Source organism: Mesoplodon bidens (genome assembly GCF_964165515.1).
Source record: "Mesoplodon bidens genome assembly, chromosome: 1".
NCBI lineage: Eukaryota > Metazoa > Chordata > Mammalia > Artiodactyla > Ziphiidae > Mesoplodon > Mesoplodon bidens.
In genome coordinates, this window is record NC_138176.1 from 146862422 (window position 1) to 146878775 (window position 16354).

The following is a 16354-nucleotide window of genomic DNA, read 5'->3' on the forward strand; positions in this document are numbered from 1 at the left end:
TAAAGCACCTTCATTTGGCCAGAATGTATGATTTTGGTTTTAATTTAGCTTCATTTATTTTTCTTCCTTGTCCTTGATGATTAAATTCATACTACTAGGTGCCATTATGATTAGAAACATAAAAGCAAACCCACTTTTGATCAAGCCAGACGTTGGGACTTGGTGCCTCGTTGCATTGGGGTGGGTAGTGGAGGAAAGAGTAGGGTCATTGGTACTTGCTTTACTGGGTTTCAGATTTGGGTGAGAGTGAATGGTGTCATTCAGCAAAATGTGGAAACAAAGGAGAAAAAGTAGGTTTTGAGAGAAGATGATTAGTTTGAGACGCAGGTTTCTAGCAGTGTGGCGGACTGGATACTCAAACGCACTTCCTCACTAAAGCATTGTAATCTGGATAAAACATTTTTTTGCGGTGCGCGGGCCTCTCACTGTTGTGGCCTCTCCCGTTGAGCAGCACAGGCTCCGGACACGCAGGCTCAGCGGCCATGGCTCACGGGCCCAGCCGCTCCGCGGCATGTGGGATCTTCCCGGACCGGGGCACGAACCCGTGTCCCCTGCATCGGCAGGTGGACTCTCAACCACTGCGCCACCAGGGAAGCCCTGGATAAAACATTTTTTAATGCACTTTTGGGATCACAGGAACTAAGACATCTCCAAAGTGTCAACTACTAATTAGTAAGGTAAAACCCAAGCTGGGAGCTTTCTGTGTAAACAAACACAGAAGACGGGTTCCCTTCACCAGTGTGGTTGGAGACTAAGCCTTGGGTGAGTTGCAATGTTCGAAGAGCCTGCATTCCATTAGGACCTGTAAAAGAAGCTAAAGTAGCTCAGATAGTGCCCATTGGCTTTTGGCAGAAGCTAATGCAAATCCTTTCTGGAGGAAGGTATGCCTACTTTAGACCTTAGGATTCTCCTAAGATCAACCAAATCAAAGATTTCTAACGCTACTAGAAAATGAGCCACCAGGAGTGAGGGTCATCAGAAACAAACAAAGGACAATAGGCTTAACCCTGAGGACTTTAGATATTAAAATTATCTGATACAGAATATAAAATAACCATTTTGAAATGCTTTAAGAAATAAAATATATAATCACACATAAGTGCAGAGAGCCTGAGATAAAAATTGACCAGGCTTGGGGAAAGGTAGTGGAGGAAGGATAAATTGGGAGTATGGGATGCACATTACCATTTATAAAATGGATAAACAACAAGGATTTACTGGATAGCACAGGGAAATATATTCAGTGTCTCGTAGTAAACAATAATGGAAAAGAAGTGAAAAAAGGAATATAGATATATACATATATATGTATAACTGAATCACTTTGCTGTATACCTGAAATTAACACAACATTGTAAATCAACTATACTTCAATCAAAAAAAAAAAAAAAAAGGAGACTTCCCTGGTGGTGCAGTGGCTAAGACTCCGCATTCCCAATGCAGGGGGCCTGGGTTACATCCCTGGTCAGGGAACTAGATCCCACACGCCGCAAGTAAAGTTCCCGCATGCTTCAGTGATGATCCTGTGTGCCGCAACTAAGACCCAGTGCAGCCAAATAAATAAATAAATATATTTTTAAAAATGACCAGGCATATTATTCAGCCATAAAAAAGAAGGAAATTCTGCCATTTGTGACAACATGGATGGACCTTGAAGGCATTGTGCTAAGTGAAGTAAGTCAAAGACAAACACTGTATGATCTCACTGATATGTGGAATCTAAAAAAACCCAGACTCATAGAAACAGAACAGATTAATTGTTGCCAGAGGTGGGGGATGGAGGAAATGGATGAAGGTAGTCAAGATACAAACTTGCGGTTACAAGAAAAATAAGTTCTGGGTAGATAATGTACAGCATGGTGACTATAATTAATAAAACTGTATTGTATATTTGAAAGTTGCTAAGAGAGTAGATAGTCAAAGTTCTCATCCTAAGGAAAGAACTGTAACTATGTGAGGTAATTGATGTTACTTAAACTTACTGTGGTAATCATTTTGCAACATATACGTAGATCAAATTATGTTGTACACTTTAATACAATGTTGTATGTCAGTTATATCTCAATAAAGGGGGTGTGTGTACAAGGGCAACATAAATCTAGGTGTTTTGTTGTTACTGGAAAAAAATTAACCAGGCAGATTTGGGGGAAAAAAGCAAGAACAAAACCTAAGGGAAAAAATTATAACTGTTGACATAAAAACTCAATAAATTAGATTAGGAACAATTCATGAACTAGAAAAAAAGATTTGAAGAAAATAACCAGAATGTAACATAGAAATAAAAAGAAAAACATGAAGGTGTATTTGAAGACTATAAATCCTATGATGAGATCTGTTCAGAGTCCCAGAAAGATCATAGAGAAAATAGAGGGAAGTAATAAATGTTTAATGAGAATCTAATGTACAAATAATTTCCAGAGAGAGTTCATAAAGAACATAAATGACTGGTGTTCCTTAAATCTGAGTAATTTATGGACAGGATAAGGGGGGAAGCACAGCATATACCAATAGGATACTACTAGAAATCCACATCTAGACATAGGAAAACTTAAATACACCAAAGTAAGAAAGATGATTTTAAGAATACCCAGAAAAGAAAGATAGATTGTTAATCAAGGGAATGATAGACTGACAGCTGACTTCTCAGCAATAATGGAAGCTGGAAAAATATTTTCAAAATGCTAAAAGAAAATGCTATTGATTGTATATCAGCAAAACTGTCATTCAAGAAAAAGGCAAAATATGCTTTCCAAAAACATTAAACCTTACGACAGCTGACCTTTACTAAGAAACTTCATAAAGGATGTGCTTCATGGAGAAGAAAGTGATTCCAGAAGGAAAGTCTGAAATGTGAAAAGGAATGATAAAGAAATTGGTAAACTTGTAGATAAATCTCATTAAAATTAAATTTAGTTCCTCAGTCATATTAGCCAAATTTCAAGGCACATGTGGATAGTGACTACTATATTGAACAACACAAATATGGCACATTTCCATCATCGAAGAAAGTTCTGTTGGATAGCTCTGTTGTGGAATAATGGAAGGGAAATACACTAAGATAATCTCTGTGGTTCGTTGATTTAAGTTGCCACTGTTTATAAGAGCCACCATTATACTATGTGTATAAGATTTTAAGAAAAACATTGCCCCAAATTTTTAAGATGCCGTTTTTGTAAGGCACATCTCCACATTACCTGTGTGAAAATGGAAGAAATGTGCCTCTTAGAATGGATGCAATATGGAGTTAGAGCATGAATGAACCAGGAATTGAGATCCAAGTAGGTTGGACATAGAATAGTCAAGAGAGAGAAATCATGGTGTGTACTTGGCATAGAGCATGTCTCAATAAATGTTTGATGAATGAATGCGTGATGTATCGGATGGGCGTCTTCAGACTGTCCTGCTAGCTGGACTTGGCATCATGGTCGAAGTCACCCAGAAAGTTTGTATGAAGTGTGAGGAGAGTCAGGATGAAGCCTTGGTGAATACCATTGATATTCTAGTGGTCATATAGAAAGGAGCCTAAGAAGGAGCCAGAGAAAGAACTTTCAGAGAGGTGGGGAAGAACCAGAGAGAACTCAGGCCACCTGAGAACAAAGGGTGAGGAGGTGAGATGCTACAAGAACTCTGTTAAGATAAGGCATATATATTCTTGAATAAGCATCAGCCTGCCCTATGTGATAGGAGAAACACTGAGAATCACAAAGGCATCAGTGATTATTTCTGCCAGGGCATCTGAGAAGGCTTCATGAAGGAGGTGATATTTGGGCTGGGCCTCAAAGGAGTAGTAATTGGCACATCAGAGTAGTAGGGTGAGATGGTCTAGGCAGGTGGAGTAACACTAACAACAGTGTGAAATTGTGAGAAGGTGTCAAGCCCTTGGCAGTAACTCCTAATGAGGCCGACTTCACTGTGTCCAGCTTTTTTCTAGGTAAAGGGCTAATGTTGGTGAAGGAGCTTGTGTTCCCTGAGATCAGAAGCATTGATCTTAAGTTGGAATGGAAGGCAGTTAAAATAACTGCATACCTGACCAGACACCTCCCTAATGCTCTGAGTAGACCACACTTTATATATGATTTTTCCAACATTATCTCAGGTTATACAGTTTATTACTGAATTTTGGGATTTAAGTTCTGTATTAATGCCTATGATATATTATTAAGATGATTAATCATATGCCATCCTTAGACTACAGAGTGGGAAACAGATTTAGCTTGCTAAATAAGTTCACCAGATCAGAGTGCTAAGAAAATATGCAGCAGATAAGACTTGGGCAAAAATCCCAGATTCTTGATTTAAAAGCTGTGTAATGTCAGTCAAGTTATTTGACCGCTTCATGCTTCAAGTTTCCCCATTTAAAAATAGGCATAATAATAGTGTCTACTTCAGGATGGATGTGAAGATTAATAGAAAGCACTTAGCAAAAGAGTTATTCATTATTATAATAAAAACATTCCAGTACTTTTTTCAATAAGGAAATACACTGTATCAGTGGTTCCCAGCTGTGGGAATGATGTGCATCAGCATCATTTGGGGCCAGTTAGAAAAATAAAGATTCGTGGGCTTCCCTGGTGGCGCAGTGGTTGAGAGTCCGCCTGCCAATGCAGGGGACACGGGTTCGTGCCCCGGTCCGGGAAGATCCCACATGCCGCGGAGCAGCTGGGCCCGTGAGTGTAACATTGTTGAGTATGTGAGCTTTCAGGTTTTTAATCCAAGAGATCACTGTGTGACTCTTCACTCCTGTACCTTCCTTTCTCTTTCTCCTCCTTTCCTCATCGACCTCCCCATCATTCCATATTGAATTTTTAGACAGTTGAGTTGACTTATCTCCTGGACCAGCCTAGTTCTCAGCACCTCCCCCACAATCTCTTTTAAATAGATTTTTAAAAGAAACTTTGTAAAGGCAGACATTTGGCATGTTAAAATTGAACTTCAGGTTACACTAAAATTAATAATTCAACTTTTTTTATCGTTTGAAAAAAATGATTACAGGAAATACTTCTAAAATACCTTATATTCCCCCTGTTAAAACTGAGGTTGTGTTTGGATAGATTCCAGCATTTGTTCTTTTTCCTTGGGAGGGGGGTAAGATGTGGGAGTGTTCTCCATGCCAAAATACACAAATTTAATCCCTCAGACCTAAGAGTGCCTTTCATATGATGGCAGTTATTTGGTATATTGTAAAATGTAGCCTGGGAAATTGAAGAAATAAAATATTTACTGTATTTAGATCAATTAGAATATTCCTTTTAACTTTTGTGTGTGGGTATTTTGGTGAAAAAAAAATCATTGTATTGCAGCAGAAGTAGCCTTGCTAGTTAAATCTGTTTAGTTCATATATTTTGCATTTCATTTGGATGAGGAAATGTCAGCTTCATTAGGGCAGAAATTTTGTTCAATGCTAAACCCCCAGCGCCTAGAATAGCGCTTGGCACATAGTGAGTGTTTAATAAAACTGTACGAAGTGAATAAGGTAATAATTAACCAACCCAAACTAAAAACCACATCTACCACTGCTCACCGAGAAATTTCCTTAAGGGCTTGTGAAGGTAACAGTACCTGAAATTTGTCTGGTACTCAGATTAGAGGCTGCCTGCATGTTCCCATGGCCCCCTGTGCCTCTCACAAATCACACTGAGTCCCTTCACTTAGGTCCTTGCAGGAAGGGACTGGGTCTCATGTTCATGGTTGTATCCACAGTGCTGTATCTGGCAGCTTTGTGGTTTCTTACGTAAATATTTGTTGAATGAGTACATAAAGCTTAAAAAATTTCTGTAATGCCTTTATATTTGGTTTCATTGGTTGATAATCCCATGAAGCTGGCTGTTTTACAAATGATGGAACTAAGGTTAAAGAGTGTAAATTAGGGCTTCCCTGGTGGCGCAGTGGTTGAGGGTACGCCTGCCGATGCAGGGGACACGGGTTTGTGCCCCTGTCCGGGAAGATCCCACATGCCGCGGAGCGGCTGGGCCCGTGAGCCATGGCCGCTGAGCCTGCGCGTCCGGAGCCTGTGCTTCGCAGCGGGAGAGGCCACAACAGTGAGAGGCACGCGTACCGCAAAAAAAAAAAAAAAAAGAGTGTAAGTTAGTTATTCCAGAAAGCCTTGGGTCATAAGTAGCAGAGCTGGGACCACAACCTCTCTCTCTGCTGATTTCTTTGTCCCTTGTTCTTTCCAGAACACCCTTTAAAACATTAGAAAGCATAAATTCCCTCCCCACCTCCCCCAACTGTTGAAACCCCCTTTACTTGAGAGCATGACGTGGGACATTACTAGGTGAAACATTTTCCAAATTGTCATAATGTCTCCATAAACTTTGTTGGGTGGCAGTTTTGCTTACTTATAATAGATTCTTTTCAGTTTCTGGTGATGGGTAATTTAAAACAAACCCAGCCCTCTCCCAAACATTTTAAGATGTGAAATTATCAGTACTTTCAATCTAAGATTTTAAAATCAAATTTCCAGTGCCATGAGAGGAATGTTCTCTGACATATTCTTGCCTGATCATTTTGAGAGAGAAATTTCAGAAGTATTGAATTGGCTTGGCTGATATTTCTGGAATCAGGCTCAAGAAGGAGAAACTTTCCCTTTGATGTTAAAATAGGAAAAAAAAAATGCTGGCCATCCATTTAAGATTCTCGGATGGTGGCAGTGTCTGGGGATACGTTTTGCCAAAGGCATTCACTGAAGCTAAAGAACCAAACAACACACAGCCAAGGTTCCAAGTAAGAAAGGATTTCAAAATCAATGCATCCGATCTAATTCTAATTTGTTTAGTCTCTATTGAGAAAGATAATTTGTTGACTTCAGCAAGATTATGGCCAAATTGATTGGCAGGTCAGAGTTTATTCTACCAGACTGCTAAATTTAAACTTACTGCCATTACCTTACAAATGACTTTAAAGAGTTCCTTGAACAATACTCACCACCAAGCTTTGATTTCATTGTGAAATAGCAGCAAGAATCTGATTCCTTTTGCCATCTGTGGACAGTAACCTTTAGCATCCTATCTGAGGCACAGAAAAGAAGGAATAAACTGTCGATATTGTCTTTCCTTCAGGATCCAGCCGTGGAAATAGATGGTGGGGACTTTAGGAGCAGTTTGGGGCGGAAAAAATTCGTGTTTTCTTTTTTGAGGGTGCCTGACTCCTGAGATGAGGCGGGACGGAGCCATTGTATTGGTCCCAGCACTCACAAAGGGAGCTCACATCATCCCTGGATGTGGCTTTTTTTTATTAGTGGCTTCACAGTTCCTGCCTTTGTGGCCCTGCTGCACAGTAGGCAAGGGGTGACAGAGGGAACTCAGTGAAGGCTTTTCAGGGAGTGTTTCTGAGTTTGTCACTGCCATCTGTCCTCTCGTCTCCCTTGCTCGTCAGGCTGTTCACATTTTGTAGGACTCGTAGGTTTCTGACTGGTGTGGCATGGATGCTGTAGGTAAACGCTGAGAAAGAAGTGGAGGTGAGCAGTGTTCCTGTACATCACTTAGAGAAAGAGAGAAAAGTCCTCCTCATCCCCAAGCTTGTAGCAGGCATAGGATAAGAAGCATTAGGATTATTTTATTTTAGTTTTTAGTGACTCTCTTCTTTTCTTTTCTTTTTCCTCCCTCCCTCCCTCCCTCCTTTTTTTTTTTTTAACAATGTTTCATTAAAGTATAACTGACCTATAAAACTGTTAGTTCCAGGTACACAACATAGTGATTCACTGTTTCTGTACTTTACAAAATGATCCCCACTCTGTTTCTTAATTTTTGAAATCAGTAATATCTCTCCCCTAAAACTTGAGTTGTTTTGGAAGGAAGAGGCTCAGACTTGATGCCTGGTCATTTAGTAGATCATTTACTTCCAACACTGGGGCGAGCATGCATCCCTCCTCTCTCTTACAGGTGGCTCACAGGTGCCAGTGTCATTTTCTCTTGTTGAAAACCTCTTGTCCTGCTTTGAGCAGTGGGACTGTGCTGTCATCAGTAGGGCAAGTACTAGGACCAAAAAGCTTTCAGCGTGACAGGCGGTTTCTGTTCAAGACACCTGCTGCCCAAGCACACTGCAACCATTGTTTCTCCGATGGAATGGGTTCTGGGCAGAGCCTCGTCTATTTTAGGCAGCCTTTGAGTCTCTGGTTTTTTTCCTGCATGCATTTCATTTTTGATGGAATAAATTTCTGTCTCATTCTACTGGTTTTGCTGATTATGAATTTAACATGTGCTGGTGGTTCATACGAACTTGTATTTGGAGGAGTGCATGCTGAGATGTTGTAGTGGTGGAAAGAGCACTTGGTCACAGTGGAGCCAGGCGATCTGGACTCTCATCCCTGCCCCACCAGCTGTGTGGCCTTGGGAGAGACATTTGACCTCTCTGGGTGACAGTGTCCTCATTTGTAAACTGAGGAGGTTGGCTTCTTAGAATGATGGACTGCCAAGTACCCTAATGTTAAGATTCTACCATTGTGTTTTGTGTTTTCTGAGATGCTAGGAGTATCAGAAATGGAGTGTGGCAGTGTTCACTGAGGACTCTGCCCCGGTGAAATCATAAGTAACACCAGGAGGCACTCTTTTTAATTAAGTGACAATTGTATGGCATGGCTAGTGATAGAGAAGTTTGGATGCATTAGTTAAGGGAGAGGAATAACTCTGGGTCTTCTTGTTTCTTTGTGACAAGTTTGCAAAATAACAAGATTTCTTGTTTCTGGAAAAGTAGTCATTCAGCCCTGGAAGTGTTATTGGACACTCGGGTTTTGAACTTCTAAATGAGGAATTACAGAGTTCAGATAAATGAAGACTTTAAAATTTTAGCTCTTATTGTTCAGGTAAGAGGAAACCCACAGATCAGGCTAATATAGTATATCGATATCCCATTTCTGATTTGCATTCCCATACTGTTTAATAAGAAAAACCTTATTTAAAAATATTCTCATTCTACAAACAATATGTATTAATTATAGAAAACTTGGAAAATACTGAGATGTAAACACAAATATTTCTAATTCCATGACCAAGAAATAGCTATTATTGTTCATAATTTGGAGTCTTTAGATTGTATACACTCAGTTTGTAGAACAAAACTGGGATTATACCACAGGTACATAACTTGATATCTTGCTTTTTTCCTGCCGTGTTCCTTTCAAAATGATTTTTGTGACAGAGGTTCAAATGAAGGTAGAGATTAATGTAATATTATGCTTGGCACACTTGTGACGGGGTCTGCTTTGACTTAACAGAAATAGAATTGTGGACCTAGTATCTGAAAATAATGTATGTCTCATTCCCTCTTGAACAGGCTTTCAATATTTGGCATATATTGATGTTGTCATAACTATTGCTATAATTAACAAAGACTTCTTAAGCTATTCTTAATTGTTCACTAATTGCTTTTATAGGATAACCTCATTTGAGTTTTCTGTTTCTAAATTGCTAGCTGCAATATCAGTGAGCCTAAGTTATTTTAACAGTTTTTCTGAATGCCTTGATTCTTCAAGCTGAAGCATAGTAGCTAGTGTGGGTCAGGCCACAGGTTTGGCATGAAGTAGGATAGTTAAGTGATTCCTTTTGCCTGAATATATTATACATTTGATAATATTTATGATTCACTTGAATATTGGTTTTCATATATCATTTTCCTCTATTAGGAAATGAAAGATGATTAGTTTCCCCTTTGGATTATTTAGCCTATAAAATTTTCTGTTACACCATTCACTTTGCCTTGAAAATACATTCTAAGTCCTGAACCACGTTGGAATTTTTTATGACCTTTCCCTTATGTGTCTTTTGGTAGTGCCCTTTGAAGTCCTGAAATGCTTTTGTATTTGATTGAGATTAAATCTGGGTTTCATTTTACTTTTTTAAACATATTGAGCAAGTTAATTTTCTGTTCGGGTTCCTAAGGGGAATGATTCCAGCCCTCTGTGTCCCAAGAATCCAGACTGAGCCTTGCCAGAACATTCCTGTGGTTTTCCACAGGGCAGATGAGTGTGTTCATGAAATTTTAGTTGTAGCTCGTGTTTTCTGTGGTTAATTAAAACATGTGGCTTTAAAATTTTCCGCAAACAGAGCATAAGTGTTTGGCCAGACCTTTTCAGTAATGATTAAATACTTCAGTCCTCCCCTCAGAATAGCCCTAACTTGTCTTTAGGACACCTTATAAACTGTCGTCTCTGTTCGTTAATGATTTTAAACGTTTGGAAGATGCTGGGGATTAGCCTGCCAAACATACACTCCTGAGAGAGAGAGAGTTTGTGACTGTGAATCCCTCTAATGGCTTCCGGCCTTCGCCCCTCCAGGTCGGAGCTGCCGTGGGGTGAGCAGCTGCTGTCCGTAGCCAAGCATGCTGTGGTCGGCTCTGCCCAGCCGTGGAACAGAAACATTTGCTGGATGGAAAATCCATAAAAGAAAGCTCCTGTGAAAGCCTGAGACAGACGATAACTTAAGCAAAATCAGGTTGGTATAAGATAAGAGAGGCTGGGTAAAGTGGACTGGGTCAGATGGGGAAGGTGGTGTTCATTCCATGGAGTGTTTTTGAGCCAGTCCCAAATAATCATTCGCAGTTATCTGAGAGATTCCTAGCATTGTACAGGTGGCAGGTATAGCCTGACAGACTTCTGTGTACAGTGTACTGTGGTATTCCTTTCTTTCCCTTCTTTGTTCCTCTCCTCTGTCCCATCCTGTCTCTCAGAAAAGAGAGGAGGATCTTAAGCTCAAGCAAACGTGTAAGAAGCCACAGCCAGAGGTCACCCATAATCACTCCATGATCTTGGCTTTATTTTGGAGAGAAAGCCGTGTCCTCGAGAAAGCCTGGACTTGTACTTTCAGAGACTTGGCCCTCATTTGTGTTTCCACGCTAAGAAGGGTAGATTGTGAAGACTTGCCAAATTTTTGAGGGGGAGGGGTTCTTCTGTGTGTGTGCTCCTTCGGTTTGCTTGGCAAGTTTTTACTTACTTTTATCTCCCCCCACCAAACGAAAGCTAGCAACACATTCATTTTCAGCAGTGTGTGCACTTGGCATTAAGGTACATAGGATGGAGGAGAAGAAATGTCCTGAAAATAATTGGAATGTGACAAAATGCCACATAGCCTCCCTGTGGACCAGGAGAAGGAAACTGCATAAACAGCCTCACATGTGGCAGTCAGGTGGGAAAGAATTCATTCTGAGAAAGAATGTCATACAGGGACAGGCACTGCAAACACTTTCTGTTGAATATTTGGTGGTTAACTCAGCATTACACGTAATAAGCAGTGGATAAATACTCAGCAAAAGGGAGGGAGTCGGCGGTCCTGAGAGCCTGTGAAGTAGTGAATGTCTCTTGGCTTTGCCCACCCAGCATCCCTTTCCTCCTCCTTTCAATAAATCACCCGGATTTCCCCTGGGCTGTCATTCCCCTTGCTTTGTTCTCAGCCCATATAGTTAGAGGAGGTGACTCCACTGCCTCTTTCATGGGCATGTGACATCAGCTTGGCTAGTCAGGGTCACAAGGGTCCGTTATGGAGGTATGGAGTCATGAAACTCTTGCAAAGAGGTTTTTCCTTTCTGTGGGTTTGTTAAGCCGGAGCTGCTAGTGACCCTCTTTTCTACCACGTAGGGAAAACCTTTCTGAGAATGGAGTCAACACAGAGGAAATCAGAGCAGGGAGATGGAAGAAAAGGAATGGGGATGAGGGGGACACATGCACACATACTCCCACCCTACACCCACAACTTATGGCCCTGGATTCAGCAGCCCCTAAAGCCAGCAACTCCAGTTTCACTCTCCAGGCAGGTTAGCTATTTAGTTTGAATTAGGTGTCCATCGCTTACATCTAAAAACATCCTTCCAGGTAGGAGGTCTTAGCATGAAATGACCGTGGCATAGTCCCTGTCCTCAGGGGCTTCGCAGTGATAAGCCAGATCAGTATTAGGTTAGCTGACCCACAGTATGAAAAATATATCACTAGAGGTAAGAACTAATTTCTGAGGGAGAGAAGAGATGGGGAATTATGAATTCTGCTGGCTTGGGGAGAGACCAGCACAGAGAGCTGTTATTTAACAAAGGAGAAACAGGAACATTTTTAGAACTGTATGTAATTCAATTACTTGCCTTTTGAGTCTGAAAGAAAGGGAGGCTTTCCAGAGCGTATAGTTAATTGCAGATAAGGAAGATAATTTCAGAGCTTCGCCAGCAGTAGAGTCTTGGTATTTACTGTACACACAATTGTTTCGGGAGCAGCCAAATGAGAGGTTATCAGAAAGTTGTCCAGAGTTTATTTGAACACCACAGGGGAACAGCTGCTCTTCTCACCAAAACGTCAATTGGCTTTCTGGTGTCAGCAGAATTCCGAGTGCGTCATGAACTTTAAAGATGTGTTTCTTCTTCTCCATGTTAGGCTTTATGATTATTATTTTATTTTTTATAATTGACCTTGTTTGACTTTTAAAAAATTAATAGTCTTTATTTTGGGGAAGCAGTTTTAGGTTACAGAAAAATTGAGCAGAAAGTAGAGTTTCCATACCCATAGCCCTGAGTTTTCTCATAATATTAATGTCTTGCATTAGTGTGATGTATTTGTTAGTTGATTAGCCAATATTGATTTATTATTATTAACTAAAGTCCGTAGTCTACATTAGAGTTCACTGTTTGTGTTGTACACTGTGGGCTTTGACAACCTGTCTTTTGAACCAGCCTTTGGATAGGGATCGTGTTGAATCTCCAGATCAATTTGAGAAATATTGCTGTCTTACCAATGTTAAGAATTCTGATCCATGAACATGGGGTGTGTTTCCATTGATTCAGGTCTTTTAAAATTTCTTTCAACTGTGTTTTCGTTTTTGTTTAAAACATCTTTATTGGAGTATAATTGCTTTACAATGGTGAGTTAGTTTCTGCTTCAAAACAATAGTTTCTGCTTTATAACAAAGTGAATAAGTTATACATATACATATGTCCCCATATCTCTTCCCTCTTACGTCTCCCTCCCTCCCACCCCTCTAGGTGGTCACAAAGCACCAAGCTGATCTCCCTGTGCTGTGCGGCTGCTTCCCACTAGCTATCTATTTTACTTTTGGTAGTGTATATATGTCCATGCCACTCTCACTTTGTCCCAGTTCTCAGGGAACACAGCTTACACCTCCTTGTTAAATTTATTGCAGTGTATTTTTTTTTCTTTTTGATGCCTGTATAAATGGAATCATTTTTAAAATTTCACTTTCAGAGTGTATATACATTGTTAGTGTATAGAAATACAATTGTTTTTTGTATATTGCTCTTGTTTTCTTCTACCTTGTTGAACTTGTTTATCACTACTAATAGTTTTTTGATTGTGTATATGACTACTTTAGGATTGTCTATACACCAGATTATGCAATCTGTGAATAGAGATAGTTTTATTTCTTGTCCAATATGGATGTTAGTATCATTTTACAGTGATTTGAAAACTTTACTGTGACATGAGAACTACAAAATAACATGTTATGGAGATTCTAATGAAATCATCCTATTCTGTAGCTTTATGAAAAGGACAAAGGATGGTATTTATGAAATTTATCCCCTCGTAATTGAGCTGGTAACTCAGTCAGTGAGCTTCTTAGCCATTCCTATATCTTCTTTGGGAAATATCTATTTGGATCCTTTGCATATTTTTATATTGGGTTATTTGTCTATAAGTCCCTTTTTGGATATACGATTTGCACATATTTCCTCCCAGTCTCTGGCTTGTCTTTTTGCTTTCTTAATGGTATCTTTTGAAGCTCAAACATTTAAAATTGTGATGAAGTTCAGTTTATCCTTTTTTTCTTCCGAAGCTTATGATTTTGATGTTTCTAAATACTCTTTGCCTAACCAAAAGTTGCTAAGATTTTCTCATATGTTTCTTTCAAAACTTTCGTTGTTTTAGCCTTTACATTTGGGTCTATGATCCATTTTTTTTTTTTTCTTTTTCTTTTTGTGGTACGCGGGCCTCTCACTGCTGTGACCTCTCCCACCGCGGAGCACAGGCTCTGGACGCGCAGGCCCAGCGGCCATGGCCCACGGGCCCAGCCACTCCACGGCATGTGGGATCCTCCCAGACCGGGGCACGAACCCGCGTCCCCTGCATCGGCAGGCAGACTCTCAACCACTGCGCCACCAGGGAAGCCCCTATGATCCATTTTGAGTTAAGTTTTGTGTATGGTGTAAGGTTCAGGTATATGTTCAATTTCTTTTTTCTCTTCTCTTTTCTCTTCTCTTCTCCTCTTCTTTCTCTCTCTCTCTCTTTTTTCCATATGGATATCCAGTTGTTCCAGCACCATTTGCTGAAAAGCTTATCCTTTACCTATTGATTTATTTTGGCACCTTTGTAGAAATTTATTTATTTAAAAAAATAATTAATTAATTTAATTTGTGTTTGGCTGCGCACTGGCTTTCTCTAGTTGCGGCGAGTGGGGTCTACTCTTTTTTTTTTTTTTTTTTTTTTGCGGTACACGGGCCTCTCACTGTTGTGGCCTCTCCTGTTGCGGAGCACAGGCTCCGGACGCGCAGGCTCAGTGGCCATGGCTCACAGGCCCAGCTGCTCCGCGGCATGTGGGATCTTCCCGGACCGGGGCATGAACCCGTGTCCCCTGCATCAGCAGGCGGACTCTCAACCACTGCGCCACCAGGGAAGCCCGGGTCTACTCTTCATGGCGATGCACGGACTTGATTGCGGTGGCTTCTCTTGTTGCAGAGCGGGGGCTCTAGGTGCACGGGCTTCAGTAGTTGTGGCACCTGGGCTCAGCAGTTGTGGCTCACGGGCTCTATAGCGCAGGCTCAGTAGCTGTGGCGCATGGACTTAGTTGCTCCACGGCATGTGGGATCTTCCCGGACCAGGCCTCGAACCTGTGTTCCCTGCATTAGCAGGCAGATTCTTAACCACTGCCACCAGGGAATTCCCTGTAGAAATTTAACTGACCATAAATGTAAGAGGTTTTTTTTTTTTTTTTTAATGACTCTCTTCCTTATGCCAGTACCACACTTCACTTAAGTTTTTGCAATGCAATTTTTCTATGAAAAGGTTTGTTCAAGAAATGGACCTAAGCTGCAGTATAGCTCCCTTTAAAAAAAAAAAAAAACTGTTGTACCTTTGCTACTTTTCATCTCCGTTCCTGTTTGAGTCACTCTGTTAAAAGTATTAGTCTCTGGGGCTTCCCTGGTGGCACAGTGGTTGAGAGTCTGCCTGCCGATGCAGGGGACGCAGGTTCGTGCCCTGGTCCGGGAGGATCCCACATGCCGCGGAGCGGCGAGGCCCGTGAGCCATGGCCGCTGAGCCTGCGCGTCCAGAGCCTGTGCTCCGCAACGGGAGAGGCCGTGAGAGTGAGAGGCCCGCGTACTGCAAAAAAAAAAAAAAAAAAAAAAGTATTAGTCTCTGGTTATTTCTCTTTGGGATAACCATGGAAATCTGAAGTCGTAGGAGAGAATGCAAATTCGTCCAGATGCATTTTCTAGATTATTTTATTTCCAAAAAATACTTTGTTTTTCATAAAAGTGGTAAGCTTTTTTATGCCCATTATCCATTTGTATAAAACAGACTAAATTAAATTTTTTTCATTACCTCTGTCTTAATCATTACCAATAATTATTGGCTGAAAGATTTATACATTTGGTATATTATTTCAGGAATTTCAAGTATTTTCATTAATGGTTATATGAATTGGGTCTTTTATACTGAAAAAGGTAAATTTCACAAAACAATTATTTTACCAGATGGAAACTCTATGAATTGAAATGTCTTGGGTTTTGGGATTATAGTATGGTTTTATGTTTTCTGAAAATTGGACATTTTTTGTAATATAATTAAAATGCTAGCTACATTTTTATATCTACCTGTGCTATTTTTGCCTTTGTGTTGGTATGGTTCTCAATAGACTGCTGTGGAGACATTAAAATAATTATATTAGAAACACGAAGACTGCAAATTTATATCTCTTCTTTAGTTATAACTGTAAAAATTGTGAATGCATAGAAGTTAAAAAGGAAAAAAGTCAGTGGTTTATTGTGATGTTTGAATTCCAGTTGCCCTTTTTTTTGTTTTCTAGTAAAGTTACAATTTTGTTTGGGGAATGACTTTTATTTTTAATGTGAAAAAAATATAAATTTAGTCTTGCTGAAATTCAGAGACATTTCTCTTCTCTGGCATATAGCTAAAAGCTGACTTCTGCTATTGGACTTTAATCAGATATTAAAATCACATGATTAGATTTAGAACATGTTTTCTGCCGTTGCATTAGTGGGTCAAGCCATGCCTCCCTGTTCCCGGAGGGCTCAGTTCTCCAGGATGGCTTATCTGCTTCCTGCCCTTTCTTGTAATCTTCTCATTTCCACCTGGGTAGAGCTGACAGTGTTTTGTTACCTGGCCCCTTTGCTTTCCTTGCAGTCCTCTGGC

The 16354-nt window shown here is 40.3% G+C and overlaps 1 protein-coding gene across 18 annotated transcripts in view; it reads left to right on the top strand.

The window, feature by feature from the left end:
• Nucleotides 1-16354, top strand: part of APBB2 (amyloid beta precursor protein binding family B member 2) — a 476036-nt gene that overhangs the window by 62385 nt on the left and 397297 nt on the right. For 14 of the 18 annotated variants that reach the window (XM_081232470.1, XM_081232469.1, XM_081232466.1 and 11 more), the window contains one exon: nucleotides 10271-10427. The exons of the other annotated variants lie outside the window; for them this stretch is intronic. The gene's annotated coding sequence lies outside the window, so the exon portion shown is untranslated. The remainder of the gene's footprint in view (nucleotides 1-10270; nucleotides 10428-16354) is intronic. 18 annotated transcript variants of the gene reach the window in all.